This window comes from Asparagus officinalis, chromosome 5 (genome assembly GCF_001876935.1).
Source record: "Asparagus officinalis chromosome 5, Aspof.V1, whole genome shotgun sequence".
Taxonomy (NCBI): domain Eukaryota; kingdom Viridiplantae; phylum Streptophyta; class Magnoliopsida; order Asparagales; family Asparagaceae; genus Asparagus; species Asparagus officinalis.
In genome coordinates this window covers 59907949-59925109 of record NC_033798.1, presented here as the reverse complement: position 1 = coordinate 59925109, position 17161 = coordinate 59907949, and the positions used below count along the sequence as shown (strand labels likewise).

The 17161-nt window shown below is 30.4% G+C and overlaps 1 pseudogene; it reads left to right on the top strand.

Moving 5' to 3' along the window:
- Nucleotides 2216-17161, top strand: part of LOC109843496 — a 15296-nt pseudogene continuing 350 nt past the window's right edge.

Here is a 17161-nt window from a genome sequence, read left to right as displayed (position 1 = left end):
AGTATATATATATATATATATATATATATATATATATATATATATATATATATATATATATATATATATATATATATATATATATATATATATATATATATATATATATATATATATATATATATATATATATATATATATATATATATATATATATATATATATATATATATATATATATATATATATATATATATATATATAATTTATATTTTTATATATATGTTTATGTATAATACAATTTGTTTATGTAATTTCTATAAATATTTACAATTTGTTTATTTGTAATATATGAATGACATGAATACTTTGGCCTACTTAGTCTAGTGGTAAAATTTAGGAGTTTGGAAAGGATGTTAGTGGTTCAAATCCTAACCATATATATTTAGAAGCTTTTGATTGGGCCTTGAACATCTTTGAATTCTACAATTATTTTTAATTTTATTTGTTTCCATAAAATCTATAATTATTTTATATTATTTTATCATTTTAATTTTTATAATTTTTTATATTTGTAAATTACATAATTACAAATGATTAATAATATAATTTTTATCAAAATTGTGTTTACTTTTTGTTTTGTTTTCTTGAAAAATTTAAAAAAAGTAAAAAAATTTAAAAAACAAAGAAAACCAGGCCGAGCCCGGCCCGCTTAGCCCGGGCTCCGGTTTTGTCCGGCCCGGGCTGGGCTGGATGGACAGGCCTAAGCCAGCTCAGAGATGAAGTTGCACACTGCTCAGTTCAATTTGATTTGTTTTTTTATTTAGGGGGGTTATTGGTTAGGATATTTTGGGGGATAATGGGATAATTTTGGGGATTCTATTTCATAGTGTTATTAATTGGGACAATGGAACAAGAATAATACTTTTTTGTGTTATTGGTTTTTTGGAACACTAGTGAGATAATTACACCACTTGGGATAAAATTACCCCACTCATATACAAAAATTTTGTCCCAATAGTAAAAATTTACCCAATCCTCCATATTGGAACAATGTTGTTCCACTTTGAAGGCAATTGGGATAATTTTAAAATATTTTTGTATTACTTAACTAATACATACAAATTATATTATAAATATATGACATGATATATAAAATATAACATATATTAATATTTTAATAACATAATTTAATAACATATATTAATAATATTATATAATAGTAATTATAGTATAACATATTTATTATAATATTATATAATATTGTAATAACATATATTAATAATATTATATAATAACCTATAATAACATTTTAATATCATATATATAATATTTTAATAACATATATTAATAATTATACTATAACATGATACCTTTTAATATATATTATTGTAATTATCATGTAATATATATATGTTATATTATATTTTAATTTTAATATAAAATTTTAAAAAATATTACATTGAATAAAGTAAAATATTATAATATTTTATAAAGTACATTATATCCTATGATACTATATTATAATATATTAAATTAAATAATATATTATTAAAGTATTATATTATATATTATATCAATTATTATATAATGTAGCATACTAATATAATGTTAATTAGTAATTATTGTATAACATATTATATTTTTTATAAATAAAATAATGTATTATATTATTAAAATATTATATTAAATATATTGATATTATATTATATTAATTATTATATATAGTATAGCGTGCTAATATAATAAAATATAATACAATATAATAACTAGTAATAGTAATTTGTAAGTATAGTATAATATATTATATTTTAATATAAAATAAAATAATATTTATATTATAATAGTATACTAAATAATATACTAAACCAATTGGATAAGTTAATTTAGAAGTAATTAATAGAAAATTATATTTTAATAAGGTGTCACATCATCAATTAATTGTTAAATCAAAAGCTCAAAGAACATAAGCTTGTTCTCATGGGCACTTTTAAATGAAGTTCTTTTTCCCTAAAAAAAAGGGGGTAAAAAAAGAAAGTATCACTGTCCTCGTATGCTTTTAGCGATTTGTAGCTCTCCAAGTGTCAAAATGAAATGTGCTTGAAACGCTGGCGCGTCAGCGATAAAATCAGTACTTTTGGTTATCAAAAGTAGTGTAGTAGAATTGAAACTTTAGGGATCAAAGGGTTAAAAAGATCATTAGCGGCAACAAAATGAAAATAATAAACGTTGGGTACCAAAGAGAAAATAGGGCAATTGAAAAAGAGGAATCCCTACTCGGAATTCAAACCTTTTCCATAAACGAAAATTAAATCCATCGAATCACGTCCGCCGGGGGTTACCCTGGTGAAGATCGAAAACGCGACAGGCTCAGGTCGCCCAATCGTCGACATTTTACAGAAAACCCCCTCTCCCACATTATATTATTTCCCCTCGTTGCCATCGGCCGGCGTCGTCTCCCTCTAGAGCTTAGGGTTTTCTCTGCCAAATCTCTTGTTGTTACCCTCTAGGGTTAGGGTTTTCTGAGATCAAAGAAAGAAGAAACGAAGCTCAATTATAGAATTCGAGGAGTAGAAGGATGGAATCCGTCTCAAGATCCAGCAGAGGTTTTCCCGACGAAGACGAAGAAGACGAGGATGAGTACTCAAGGCGCGAGAGCTCCTTTCCAAAAGGCACAACTTTCTTTTTTCTCGCTTGGATCCTTCCGTTTTATTCTCAGCTGCTGGTTTTTATTAAAGAGTCTCAGGTTGCCTCTGCGTTCTATTTACTGTTAGGTTTTCTTATTTTGTTTTTGTGGGATTTTTTAGGGGATTTGACAGTGAAGGTGGACGGGAAGAATGTTGAACAGAAGCAACCCAGTACACCGAGATCGAAGCATTCTGCAACAGAGCAGCGTCGAAGGAGCAAAATTAATGACAGGTTGGCTACTCGTGTTATATGCTAGAATTTGTTTACTGTGTTTGCATTTCCCTGTAATATTTGGAATAAAAAAAATGGAATTTTGATGTTATGCCATTGTGTTTGTCGGATGTTGTTATTATGATGAACATAAACTTTTGAAACTTTGGGGAAGTTGATATTGCACCAACAGAAGTGTCAATTGGGTAGAGGAGCGATGAGGTAAGGAGGAAGGAATATATTTTTGGATTTCTTGTAAAATATGGTATTAAATGTTTTTGCTGGTATAGCAAATGAAAGGGCTAAAATACCAAATCGGCATATAAAGTGACCCCACGTTATCATTTTGACATAAAGTGATGCTAGTGACACTTTAGCATAAAAAGTGACAAAATGGCGACAATTAGGCTACTCTGGTCACCGACAACAAGTTTTGAGTCACTAATCAATTCTAATTTTTAAATTGTATTTAATGATTTATTCTAATCCTAATCAAATAACTTCAAAGTTTGAACTATCCTAATCCTAATAAAATTCTAACTTAATCAAATTCTAATAATTTTTAAATTAAGTTTAAACTAATATATCTATCCTTAATACAACTAATATATCTATCCTTAATACATGACATTATATAATAATGATATTATACTTTTTTTAAGTTTGAAATTGAAATATTATACACTATCTAAAAGTTTAAACTAATTTATCTACTTTGCATGTGTAAAATAATATTATGATTAATTTATTAACAATAATATAATAAGTTTATATTACAGAAAGATATCATATTGCACGTGCTATGATTGTATCTATCTTTTAATACGTACATTCACAAAGATAACCGAATTCTTATTATAACCAAGTTTTCTTATTATAGCAATAGGACTCTTCGGGTATAAATAAAGCACCAAATCTACTTTCTTCTCTCACCAAATATTTCTTAGACTTTGAAGCAATTATCAACTGTTCTCTCTCAAAGGTTCGGTTTTGGTGTCTCTCTTTTTATTTAATAATGATGACTTTTTATCTTTGTTATTTTCTTCTTATCAGAATTAGATTAGATTGTTTAAAGTTTATGAACTAGATTAGATATTGTTCTTCTTATTTTAGTCAATTAATCATGGTATCTAATTACAATAATTTTCACAATACTTCCATCTATTTTCTTCTTATTAGATTAGATTAGATTAGACTATTTTAAAGTAATTAATTATAATTGTTTGCAAAAGTCGGCCTGATAGTGGGGGAAATAAAATTAAAATTTTTTTAAAACTTTCATGCATCTTGTGATTTGTATATGTGATAATATAAATTTTATTTAATAGTTCTCGGAAGAAAATCTGTTGGTCCTCTATTTTTATTATTCATTATCTTAATCTTCCATTATTTGAATCTTTTATCCACTGAACTAATCAACTTCAGTTTCGTATCACTAGTAATTATCCCCATGGAAAAGTAACACGTTGTCAGCACTATTTCATTGGATAATGACTTCGATTACTTCCAATGCAAATTTTTCTAAATTTAATAAATATGAAATTAGTATGTAAGATTAATATAGACCAATATGTCTCTTGTCTTTCATTCCGCAAAAATACAGAAGAAAATCACAAACACATAAATATAAAAATTTCAGCTTTGGAGCCTACAAGAATATGCCTGATTCTCTTAAGAGCTTTGATACTTGCACAAGAATTCAAAAATATATGATATCAGCAATTTGAAATTGGTGTATGCACAAAAAATTGTAAGACCAAAGAAAGCACAATCATGAGACTACATACAGAAAGCGGTATTTACTTTTCAAAATTCAAGAAATAATATCAACTGAAAAAACATGATCACTAAAACTTTTAAAATGTAACATGTGAAAGTATTCTGATGATACAATGAAATCTAACATTTGGTTAATTAGACTAATATAACTTTTATCTGTACATCATGCACTCCTTCGCACTGTTTTGCTAACATACATTCTACACATTTTATTTTCATTATATTAATTTGGAATCTTTTAATACGAGGTCTTCTCTCATCAATTAGTAAAATGCCATTAACTGACAACATATATCGTGAGATCCTACCTTGAGAATACATAATAAGTTCATCCATTACTTATGCAAAGAGATATAAAATTATCAGAAAATTTAAAAATGTGGCGATTACCACTATTCTAAAGTACGTGATTGCTCTAATCTTACTGCTTTTGGATTATTACTTTATAATTGTAAAGTTCTACAATGCACAATTGTTTGAAATCTTTATGTTTCTTCGAGTTCCGTTCTAAATTTGTTTATAGGTTTGCTCTAATCTTACTGCTTTTGGATAATTACTCTCTGACTATAATGTTCTGCAATGCGCACTTGATTAAAATCTTCATGTTTCTTTGAGTTTCATTATAAATTTCTATATAGGTTTGCTCAAATCCTACTGCTTTTCAATAATGCATATTATTGTATAAGTTGATTTTTATTATCTTATATAAGAAGAGGTATCTCAGAACCATTCCTTGCAATTTATTTTTATATGATTATTATGATTTAGTAAAATTGTTTATTACAAAACATGAGCTTATAATATCTCAATGTGTTGTGCAATTTTATTTTCAATATAATAAGAAATGTGGTTTCTTTTTTACTAGAACATTAGTTCATAATGATATTGCTATTCATGTTTGACTCCATATTATATATTGGGATTAGTAGAGTTTGGAATATGACATAAAGTATTAATTTAATTTATTTTCTTTTACTATTCTACTTAGTATTAATTTAATTTATTTTCTTTTACTATTCTACTTGAAGATATTATTATGTCAATTCATATTTTTTCTTAAGAAATCAATTTGTCAATTCATATTTTTTCTTAAGAAATCAATTAAGATGTCCCAATTAAGCTTATAATATCCAAAAATGCTGTGCAATTCTATTTTCAATACAATAAGAAATAATTTCTTTATTGCTATAATTATAGTTCATAATGACAATTACAATATCCCAGTTAGGTACATTCATCTCGGTTTAGCTTAAAAATCCATTACATTGATTTTTAATAATATTTAAATAAAAATAATAGTAAATCTAATAATTTAATTTTACATATTTGAACTCAAGATAAATCTGACTTATTTATAGTAACAAAATAAATATAAAAAAATACTTTGATATTTTACCACGTGCACTGCACGTGCATAAAAACTAGTATATGTGTGTGTATGTATCATCCATAACTGGTATGTGACTATTTTTATTGTCTCTTTTCCTATACCTCTAAACATAGAAACTCCCAACAATTAATTGTGATACATGCGAGTAATTAAAAAGCTTAAAAATAGAAACTTCTCTGAGAAAAAAAATGATGCGTCATTCTTGTGACGTTCTTGCGTTGCATCATAGCTTTTCTCAGATACACACACACACACACACAAATATATATTTGCAGACAAAAATCCAACTCTCCCTCCCTCCTCCCCTTGCTCCACCCACTCCATCTTCATAAAACATCCAACCTCTTCCTCCTCTGTCAAACCCAACATCAAACATTCTACCTGAGGTGGAGCAGGGAATGGAGGAGAGGGAGGAGAGAGAAGAGAGGAGGAGAGAGAGAAAAGAGAAGAGAGAGAAGTTGAGAAGAGATGTTGCGTTAGAGAAAGAAGGAAAGGAGAAGGTGATAGGAGGATATGTGACAGGGGGGAGATATATTGTACAAATTTTATAACTTGGGGGCAAGTTTGTAAATATGGGATATTTGAGGGTTATATATGCAAAAATCCCTTAACTTTTGCGCTCAAAACTTGCCGTTGGCAATCGAAAATGCCTAATTGTCGCAACTTGTCACTTTTTATGTCCAAGACTCGTCAGTGTTAGTTTATATGCCAAAGTGATAAAGTGATGTCAGTTTATATGCGAGATTGGTATTTTAACCAAAATGAAAAGTAAGGAATATAGTCAAATAGAGATATGAGAAGGAGAAGAAAAGTAGTGGTGAAATGATAGAATCTTACTTTTGATGGATGTGGGCCCACACCTATAACCTCACGTAGAAAGAAGGCAAATATATTCGTTTAATTTGAACAATACTAACTATTCATTTGGCACCTAGTTTATGCCTTTTAGTTGATTATGGTAACTTGAAGAAGTCATTACTAGATTTTTGTTCGCATATTGCCTCAATTGTTAATGGAGTTTCCTATACTATATGTTAATTATCCTTATTCATTCTTCTTTTGATATATGTGACTTTTGGGAGGTTTTCCAGCTAGGTTTTTAATATTGGGGCATTTGGAAGGTTTTTACTGCTTGAACTTACAATGATAACTAACATGGTCAATGTCTTGCTAGCTTTTTATGGACAACCTCTCTCTCCACTTCGTTCGTTTTTTCCTAGTAAAGATATCGGTGGGAATGGAATGCTCATTCCCACTTCTCATTCATGCATACCAAACAATAGTGTTATCAACGACTTGCACCTCATTGCACCTCATGCGCTTGCGATGTCGGGAGGTAGCAAAGCGTCCACAACTAATGCATCAATGCCTTTCTGTGTCTCGCAAGCTCATTGTGCGAGGGTGCTTTGCACAAGGCGCATGTAAGACAACCTCGTATATTTTGTTCTTTAACATTTCAATAGGGTCTTGATACCTATATATCGCAAGAAGAAAAATAAACTCATTAATTCATTTTACTAGACCGATTGAGGGCTCTAACTTGTTCTTGTTTACTTTTTGGTTTTGCTTCAATAGTAGTCTTGATTTGACTTTTGATTTGGAAAATTATGAAATTTACTACTAGGCTTAGCATTATGAATTAAAATCTTATTTTGTAATTTGATAGTAGATGTTATTAATTTAGACATGTTTTTATGTGAATTTATAGACATGTTTTGTTATGCTTGATTATCTATCTTGAAAAATTATGTTTGTGGTGTGCATCTCGCTTTACTTGGGTGTGCACATTGCTGCGCCTTGCGCTTGTGCTTTTAAAGGGACTTTTCGCCTTGCATTGCGCATCACGCATTGATAATAGTGCCAAATCTTTTTTGAAAGCTAGAGTGCACATTTCCTCTTCTCATTCATTCCACATTTTGTGGGAATGAGCATTCCAAATGAGTTGGTAGGGAATGGGCATTCCCACCTAAGTGTGAATGAAAAAAATAAAATACATACTAAATATGCCTGGATGCATGATTGCTTATTAATTACCCATACCAAAAATAAAAAGATTTTCATTAATGCTTCATTGTCTAATCACACAAACATGAGAACGGAAATGAGCATTCCGTTCCCACACTTATTCCATTCCCTAATTTTGCATACCAAACGAGGCATAATAGAATTTTATGAGATATTTAGCAGAGCAAGTTTATGGAGTTGCCTTTTGTAAAAGGTGTTGAGAGTCTATTGATAAATATCAGGGGCCTACTTAATAAAAAAATAGATCCTATGTTATTGAATTCAGAAGATAAAAATTAGCTCTGCCTTATTTTGTTTAAATTGTTCGAAACCATCTTAGATTGTCTTAAATTGAAAGAGGGAGGGAGTGATTTGGGTAGGTATTAGGCAAAGTTATAGAAATCACTAGGCAGAGTATACACTAGCCCAGACGCCTACACGGGGCCCAAGTGGTTTTCCTTTTTTTTATTTTTAATTACAATAATTAAAAATAAATGCATTAAATTTATAGAAAATTACAGAAAATAAATAACAATCACATATTCATAATCAATCCTGCATAAATAGAATAAATGGTAAATCACGACAAAATGGAGGAAATCACGAATGAAATAGAGGAAATCATGAACAAGACCTACATACCGCCTAGGCCTATGCTCTCCTAAGACCTAGCCGAGGAGCCTAGATACTGCCTAGGCCTAGGCAGGAGTCTAGTTGGGCTAGGTGAGAGCTTTTAAAACATAGGTACTGGGTGAGATATGTGATGAACGTAAACGTTCATTGTTGATTTTATCTTCTCCAATTCATATTAATGGCTTCAAAATATATTTCCTCCAATGAGATTTTTTTCACCTAATGTCAAGTAAAAACATAATTTATTGTTATTAGCTATCATAATGGTTTGTTCTAGATTAGTTGCACTGGAATATTTTGTGCTTATAATCCAGCAAAAAAGGAGTTTTTCACATCGATTTGTGTGCACAATATTATAGACACCAATGAAGCTTAATGCTTTTTTGGAAATTATTTATGACTAACAAACTGAATAGCAGAAATAACTCAAAAATTGTATGGCTTAATAAATAAAAGGGTGTGAAAGTTAGAACATAAAAAACTGTAGTTATGAAAAGACTGGACAATTGAAAGAAAAATTGCAAATGAGATTACTACAAAATAGAAATATGTAATTATAAATGTTTTGCTTAGAACAGAAACGAAACATCTACAATACCAATAGAACTTTGCTTCCATGACTATTGTATTGTTCATGAATATCATGTTCTTTAATTACTTGGCTCTTGCAATTGGCAATTATTAACTTTAAAAGTAAAATAGCAACTTGGATATAAGTAGGAGACTTTAACTTCTAAAATTTGTTGTTGAAATTAGTTGACTAATCAAAGATCACATTAATATGAAATTAATGCACTAGAATAATAACATCAAATCCTTTACCCCAAATTTCTTGGGGTAGCTACACGAATTCTATTTTTCCATTCAATTCTCTTAAAGATTATCTCTTCTGCAAAGTTAACTACTGTCATATTCTTATTAATTGTTTATCATCAAATTTCTTAGGCCTTCCTTTAATCATCCTTTTTCCATTAATTATAATATTATAACTTTTCTCTAGTGGTAATGTGCGATGTGCATGACCAAGCCTTTTTCCATTAATTATAATATTATAACTTTTCTCTAGTGGTAATGTGCGATGTGCATGACCAAGCCATCTTAATCTATCTCTCGTTTTATACTCAATATGAGCTACCTTTAACTCTCTGGAGCTCATTTTTTATCTTATCCTTGTGTACATCCACATATCTATCGTAGTTTCCCATTTTTTTACACTCAAATATTTGCACATGTTTTTTAATTACCCAATATTTTGATTCAAATCAAACCATTTCATTGAGGAAACGGCTTAGTTGGGAATGATAGTAACTGATATCAAATTGAGTATAAAACCTCAGCATTGAAATCATTCTAGTTGGGAACTTTAAATATGAAAATGCTACTTTACTAGTTTGATATAAATAAAAGGTTGATTTTATGAAGTAATTGTAAATTAGATTTCCAAAGGTTTTGGAGTATAATCATTGCTTGGAGGGTCTATCAACTAATTTTGTAAGAAGAGTAGATAAAAATATGCATATGGAGGAGTAGCGGTGTTATGTAGGCAAGGCATAAGATATTTTCAAGGGCTATGTAGAGGGCGTTTGTATGGAGAAGAATGCAACTAGGAGAAACTAAGAGTTGCAGGCAAAGGTGGCGAATAAGATGACAAATTAATAATTTTTTGAGAATTTGTAAGGTGTCAAAGAATAGTAATTATTTGTACATGTTTGAAATTTAAATGGATTCCTATTCCAAGAAAAAAGAATGATTGGCAACTAAAACCTGTATCTGGGCTTACAAGTGACATTACTAAATGGTCACCATGTCACTATTTGATATCCTTTTATTCGGGTTTGAATATGATCGTCATATATGTGTGGATAGTGGCATAGTGCCATTGGAAAAGGCTTAGTTGAGGATAATGACTAAAGATATTACCGTGCTGCAAACCCCCAACACTCCCTCCGAGCCCCTACTTATGGCTGCAAGCACGCTCTACAAGTAGCCCCTATTTCCTCTTCTTCTTCCGACCTCTTTTTGTACTTCCTCTTTGGTCCCAGCTATAGCTGTCCGTCCCTCCCATATTTTCCTCCTTTTTCATGTTAGATAGGGGTAAAAATGTCCTTTTTACTTATCGACTGCTAAACGAGTTGATTGTCATTTGGTAGATAAAATTACAATTATGGTAATTTAACAATCAACTTAAAATACACCTATGAATTAGGGGTTATACGTAGTTTATCATTGTTATTTTGCGATTAACTCACTGCCTTTTAGGTTATTGTTTTTCTACCTCTTTTAGTATTTTACTGCTATAAGCCAATTCTTACCATAGTAGAACATTAATAGACGTGTTGGTGCGCACGTGTATGCGTGTGTGAGCCAGCTTTATGTATCACTGTCTTTGCAAGACATAATAGAAATGGTTTACAATAGTTTACTATTGTGACATACAGTCAATGTTAAAAGTTGGTTATTGAGGATGTGTTGCGCATAAAATTTCTATATCAGATAAGTCGGTTATCGGGGATGTGTCGGACATAAAAATTCTATATCAAATGGCGAATATCTATCTACTTCTAACGTAAGGCCCTAGATTGCCATGTGGCGACTTGTGATTATTTTGGCTTTATTTTATTTTTACATTATTCATTTTTTCAGCCTATTAATTAATAAGTAGTTTTTCCCTAAAAGTCATCTTAAAAATAGGGTAAGTATATGGAAACCACTTTTCGTTTTCAATTTATATATAAAGTTATAAACTACCTTTAAAATGAGCTTTTGTTGCAGTCAACTGCCTCCTACTCAAAAGTTTCACTAAAAACCCAAAATTACCCTTAAAAACTTACATTGAAGCACGAGACTAATTTTTTTAGTGTTTCGGTCTTGTTAGGATACAACTCATGTACCTTGAACTTGAAATTTTTAAGCTTATTTTTTGTTTGTTAGTGAAAATTTGATTGAGAGGTGGTTGATTGCAACAAGATGCTATTTTAAAGTTGGTTCATGTATAAATTAAAACCGAAAGTGGTTTACCTATAATTACCCTATTTTAAGGTGTTTTCTAGGAAAAAGAACCTTATAAGTAATTAGCAATTAACTTTTTATCTCTAACCATAATTGAAAACCCATCAAATTCTTTATCTCATCTATTTAAGTACCTCTTAATTTAATAGCTCTCATTTAATATCTATTAATTCTATCAATTTCATGGATCATAAATCCATTCATATTCCATTCCACAACCTTCTCCCTCTAATATATATAGATATACATAATCTCATTTTCATCCAAGAGGCGCCTACCAGCATGTTTTATTTGATGGAGCTAAAAATAAGTTTATTCGAAACTATTATGAACTTTCTTACTTGGAGAATTCATTTCACTTTGTCCTCTTTGCTCGTTCTACTTTGTTATGAATATACTTTGTCTGATAAATTTAAAACATAATTCAAGTATTAATGGCTAAAAAAATAACACTTTTAATAAGAGGAGTATCTCAACAAATATAAAATTGTTGCTATCTTTTTTAATGACTAATTATGTTAGGAATCAACTTCTTTTTGATAAAAGAATATGTACCTTAAAATAAATCCCCCATCATTGCGAGGGTAAAAGACTAGTTAGGGACATATAGGGGATATATAATAGACATACATGCTTAATATCTTTTGCAAGATTTTTTCTAAAGAATTTGGTTGCAGTTGAGCCCTTAATTATTATTTCCAGTTATTTACATATGCAGATATTTATTTGTATTTAGATCTCAATTGATTCATAACTCCAAACCAATCTTCTAAAACAAATAAAAGTGCAAATCAATTTTGCAACACTTCAGAATATTTTTTGTGGCTGAAACGACACTTGATCTATAGGGAATATCATGATGTATCACCCAAAAATTGCCTAAGAGTGGTAAAGGATATTGAGACCATGTCATTTTGAAGCCTTATAATAGGATATATCGGCCGAATATTTAAAACAATGCATAAAGGTTTTGTGAACAGCTGGCCATGCATATTTCCTCCTCTCTACTGTCAATTATCGATGCTTGTCTAATTTTAGTTGATGAAAATTACATTTGAGGATATAATCCAGTTGCGTCTCTTCTCTTACAGTCAGTAGATATCTATTTTCTCTTTATGGATGAAGTCTGATTGATTATCTTATTTTGCTTTTAGGTTTTATATACTCTTTAGGTAGTTAGAAAGTTAGATGCTGACTAATTTCTGCCTGAAACTATTTGAAGTGAGAATAAAGTTTTCATATGTGGAAATGATGAGATTTCTTAATAACCTCATATTTTTGTTAATGTTATGTGTTCCATGGCATTTAAATGGTCACTGTTCAGAAAATACACTTATTCGCTTCTCTTGCAGATTTCAAATACTTAGAGATCTCATACCGCACAGCGACCAGAAAAGAGATAAAGCATCATTTCTTCTAGAGGTAAAATGTATTATTGTGAAAAGATAAACAACTATACTGCTTTTATGGATAAGGTACTCCTAATTTCCTTTGTTATTTATCCCCCTTATTATTGCAGGTTATTGAATATATTAGGTTTTTACAAGAGAAGGTGCAAAAGTACGAATCATATCCAGATATGCCATGGGTAATCTTTTTTCATTAATCTTATTCAAACATTCACGTGTGTGCAAGACTTGTTTTCTGGGGTTGTATCGATACGTAAGAGGGTGGTTTAGCCATGATTGTCTTCGAAGATGTATAAGATTCTCTAGTTTGTAGATTTGTAGTTTTGTAATTGAATTGATATAAGCCCTTTTTGTCTATTAGATGCCATTTGGCAAGGGTTCAACAGAGGAGGGTTAAGGAGAAGAATTAATTTGGTTAATCAATGATGAGGGGTTAAAAATAACTCACTTCCGTTTGGATTGGATAATTAGTATGAAAGTAACTTCTTTGTGTTTGGCAAAAAAGGAAGGGTTAAAGAGGATAATTTCTCTATTTTGTTTAAAAAATACCAACTTCAGCCTTATTGAAAGTAGGGAAAATTAATAATTATTATTTTACCATAATAAATTGAACTTAAGTTCTCATATGAATTAGAAAAACATTGTAAATTATGTAATATAAACAAATGATTGTTTCGAAGCAAGATAAAAATCAGCTAAAATTAGGAAAAGTTGATGCTCCTCGCACCTCGATGAGTATAGTCATATACATATAAACTTATACAATTAGATTTCATAAAAATACCAAAAATTATTTCAAGCAAACAACAATTATGGAAAATTTCTTGTGAATCTTGCAATTGAGATATCAAAATTATGGAAATTGTGAATAACTCATGTTAGATATTATTAGTATTTGGATATAGCAGATATTATAAGATATTATGAGATATTGTGAGATGTGATTAGATATAATTTTATCTCGTACCTATTTTGTAATATTCTCATAATCTCTATTTAGGAGAGGTCAGTGTTAGATGAATAATAAACTTCGGCTTTTTTTATTTCTTTGCATGGCATCAGAGCCTTCTTGATCCTAGAGAGATTTCTTTTCTTTTCCTCGATCTTGGGATCGCTGAGGGGTTCTACTGCCTCCATGCTTCTTCTCAGCGACTACAAGTTCTACAACAACACCTTTGACGGCTTCGACAATATCTTTAATTTCTACATCATTTATTTACTAAATTTTTGTTGAGCCTTAATAAAAAAAACTTTACCCCTGAAAACCCTAACCCAAAAAGGGCAAAAAGCACTGTTCATCCTGAACACTCTTTGTGCTCGCCCGATGGTTGGATGCAAAAGTACGTAGTTAATTTTGACATTGTTTTTACTGGCTGACTCGCCTAGGATTTGTTTTTATTGGCTAACCTGCCTAAGGTTTCTCTCTGCGGGCTAACCCGCCAAGGATTTTACTGGCTGACCCGACTAGGCTGACCCGCCTAGGGTTTCTCTATACTGATTGACCCGACTAGGGTTTCTCTCTACTGGCTGATCCACCTATGGTTTTTACTAGCTGACCTGTTTAGAGCTTCTACTAGTTGTGACTACACTTTTTTTGATTGTTGACGTCTTCAAATATTCCGGATAAAGATGACATTATGCTCTTGCAACTAGCTATTTTGTTTCCATTTGTAACAAGTTGGACGTATATAGTATATATGCTCCAGCTTGGGGGGAGTGTTAGATATTATTAGTATTTAGATCTAGTAGATGTTATAAGATATTATGATATATTGTGAGATGTGATTTGATATGATTTTATATCGTATCTATTTTGTAATATTCTCCTAATATCTATTTAAGAGAAGTTAGGGTTAGGTGAATAAAAACTTTGACTTTTTTATTTCTCTATAACTCATAATATTATAATGTATCGCAAAGATTAGTATAAACTCATCATCTACATCAATATGTCTAGATTTATTATCTTAAATTAACATATTTTTTCACATATTCATAACATATATTTTCTAAATAAATGGGGATTAAAATAACATACCTTTAAAGGAGTATTGCATATCATATTTTGTTCTAAATAAATGAAGATGAAAATAACATAACTTTAAAGGAATATTGATTGGAACTTATTAAGGTAAACTTTGCAAGATTTAATTGCAGGGAGCCCAAAACATATGAACAGCATGCTATTCATAATGACATCTTACGATAGTGTTGAGGGGAAGTAATTTCTTCTATTTCCTTTCATTATTAATTAGTTACTATAGATTGTATAAATATCTCTCTTTTCTACTTGTGTTAATTACTATACATACCCTTGTCAAGGAGGCGTAATAGCCAAGGTTTTAAATATCGGATATCGGGAAAATATCGGATTGAGGATATCGGTGATATATCGGGGATATGTGGTAAATATCAGAATGCTATAACATATGTTTTCATATATAGTATAATGCACTAAAATGTAATCTCTATATACTTACGAAAATCTAAGCATACAAAATGTAAATAATATATGTTTAGGATCATTAATCAGCATTGTAAAACAAATAAAAGCACAAATCAGTGTTGCAACATTTGGATTGATTTTTTAAGGCTAAAATGTCATTTGATATAATAGGAAAATTATAATAAGTCGCCCAAAAATTGCCAAATGCGGTATATTGTTTTGTGACAAGCCATATAAAAGCATATATCGGCCAACATATTGGCTGATATATCGGTCATATCAGGGATATATCGCACAAAATACTCAAAAAGCGGTAAATGATATTTGGAGACTATATCGGTTGCGGCAAGCCTTGTAAAAGGATATATCAGGGAATATATCGGGCCATGTCGGGGATATTTAAAACAATGGTAATAGCTCTTATTCCGCCTCGTCGGGTGGAATACTAAACCCATCTAGTTGAGGGTTAATTTTAGTTATCTTGTCTGGAAGGGTTTGTTAACCTATATGCTAATTATGTTGTTTGGAGGGTCAATGAGAGGTTAAACCCCCTTAACCCCTCTCTTAACCCATTACCAAATGGGGCCTTGATGATTACTTTATCAGATCTTTTTTGAATGACTGAATTAGTTTGTGAAGTTAAGTAGTATTGTGTACGGGGTAGCCAAGGCCTGTCCTTTGTCACTCGTGACTTCTAGAAATACATTGTAATATTAATCTGCAAGATTTACTATCATATTCTTATTTCGAATGTTTATTTTTTTCTTGAACTCTGAATTATTAGTTTTCAACTTTTAGGGATTTTGCCTGTCACAATGTACCATTGTACTTGATTCCATACGCTCTGATGTTATTCCATCCTAATATTTTCAAGCACTCTCTTTTATAAAAAATTTAACGCCACCTTCTTAGGATGCATACTAGTGATGGCAATAAAAATTTACGGTGAGAAGAGCAAGAACAGCAACCGAAAAAAGGAAAACATTAAAGAAAAGGAAAGAAAAAGCAAGTTTAATGAGTTTAGGTCACTGAAAAACTACCTTACAGGTTCTTTATATATTTTCTTTAGGTTTTTAGAAATTTTCTTAACCATTTAGAAATTAGCAAGAAAGGTTATGCATCTCTAACAGAAGCAATGATCATTTAATATTGCTTTATACCAAATACATCCAAAATTTTCCTTGTATTTTATGCAAGAATAACCTTGGCTCTTTTGACCCTGAAGTCCCTTGAGGAGGGTGGATTAGAATTCATTTCATTTGATCTTATATAATTTTATCTCACTAGGTTTCATGGATTTGTTTTTTCAATGTTTTTACTAGCATTTCTTATCTGTTCCCAGTAATTTGGGCGTATCATGGTCCTTTCTATGAGCAAAGGAATCTTCTGTTGATTCCTACTTTGGTTTTTTTGGCAGGTAAAGACCTTTTTTAGATCCTTATGGGAAAAGGCACGGGTATATGTTATTCAAAATTCTCACAGAAGCTTATAATAGTTGTCACGTTTGGAAATATGGGTCAGGAATATATCTATGCTACTACAGTTTTGGAAAGTACTTAACTTTCTTTCTTTTTGATATCAGAACACCACACAAGGCCCTGGAGATGGTCCTGCTGCCCCAGGATACGTGTTTTCCGGAAACGACAATAACAT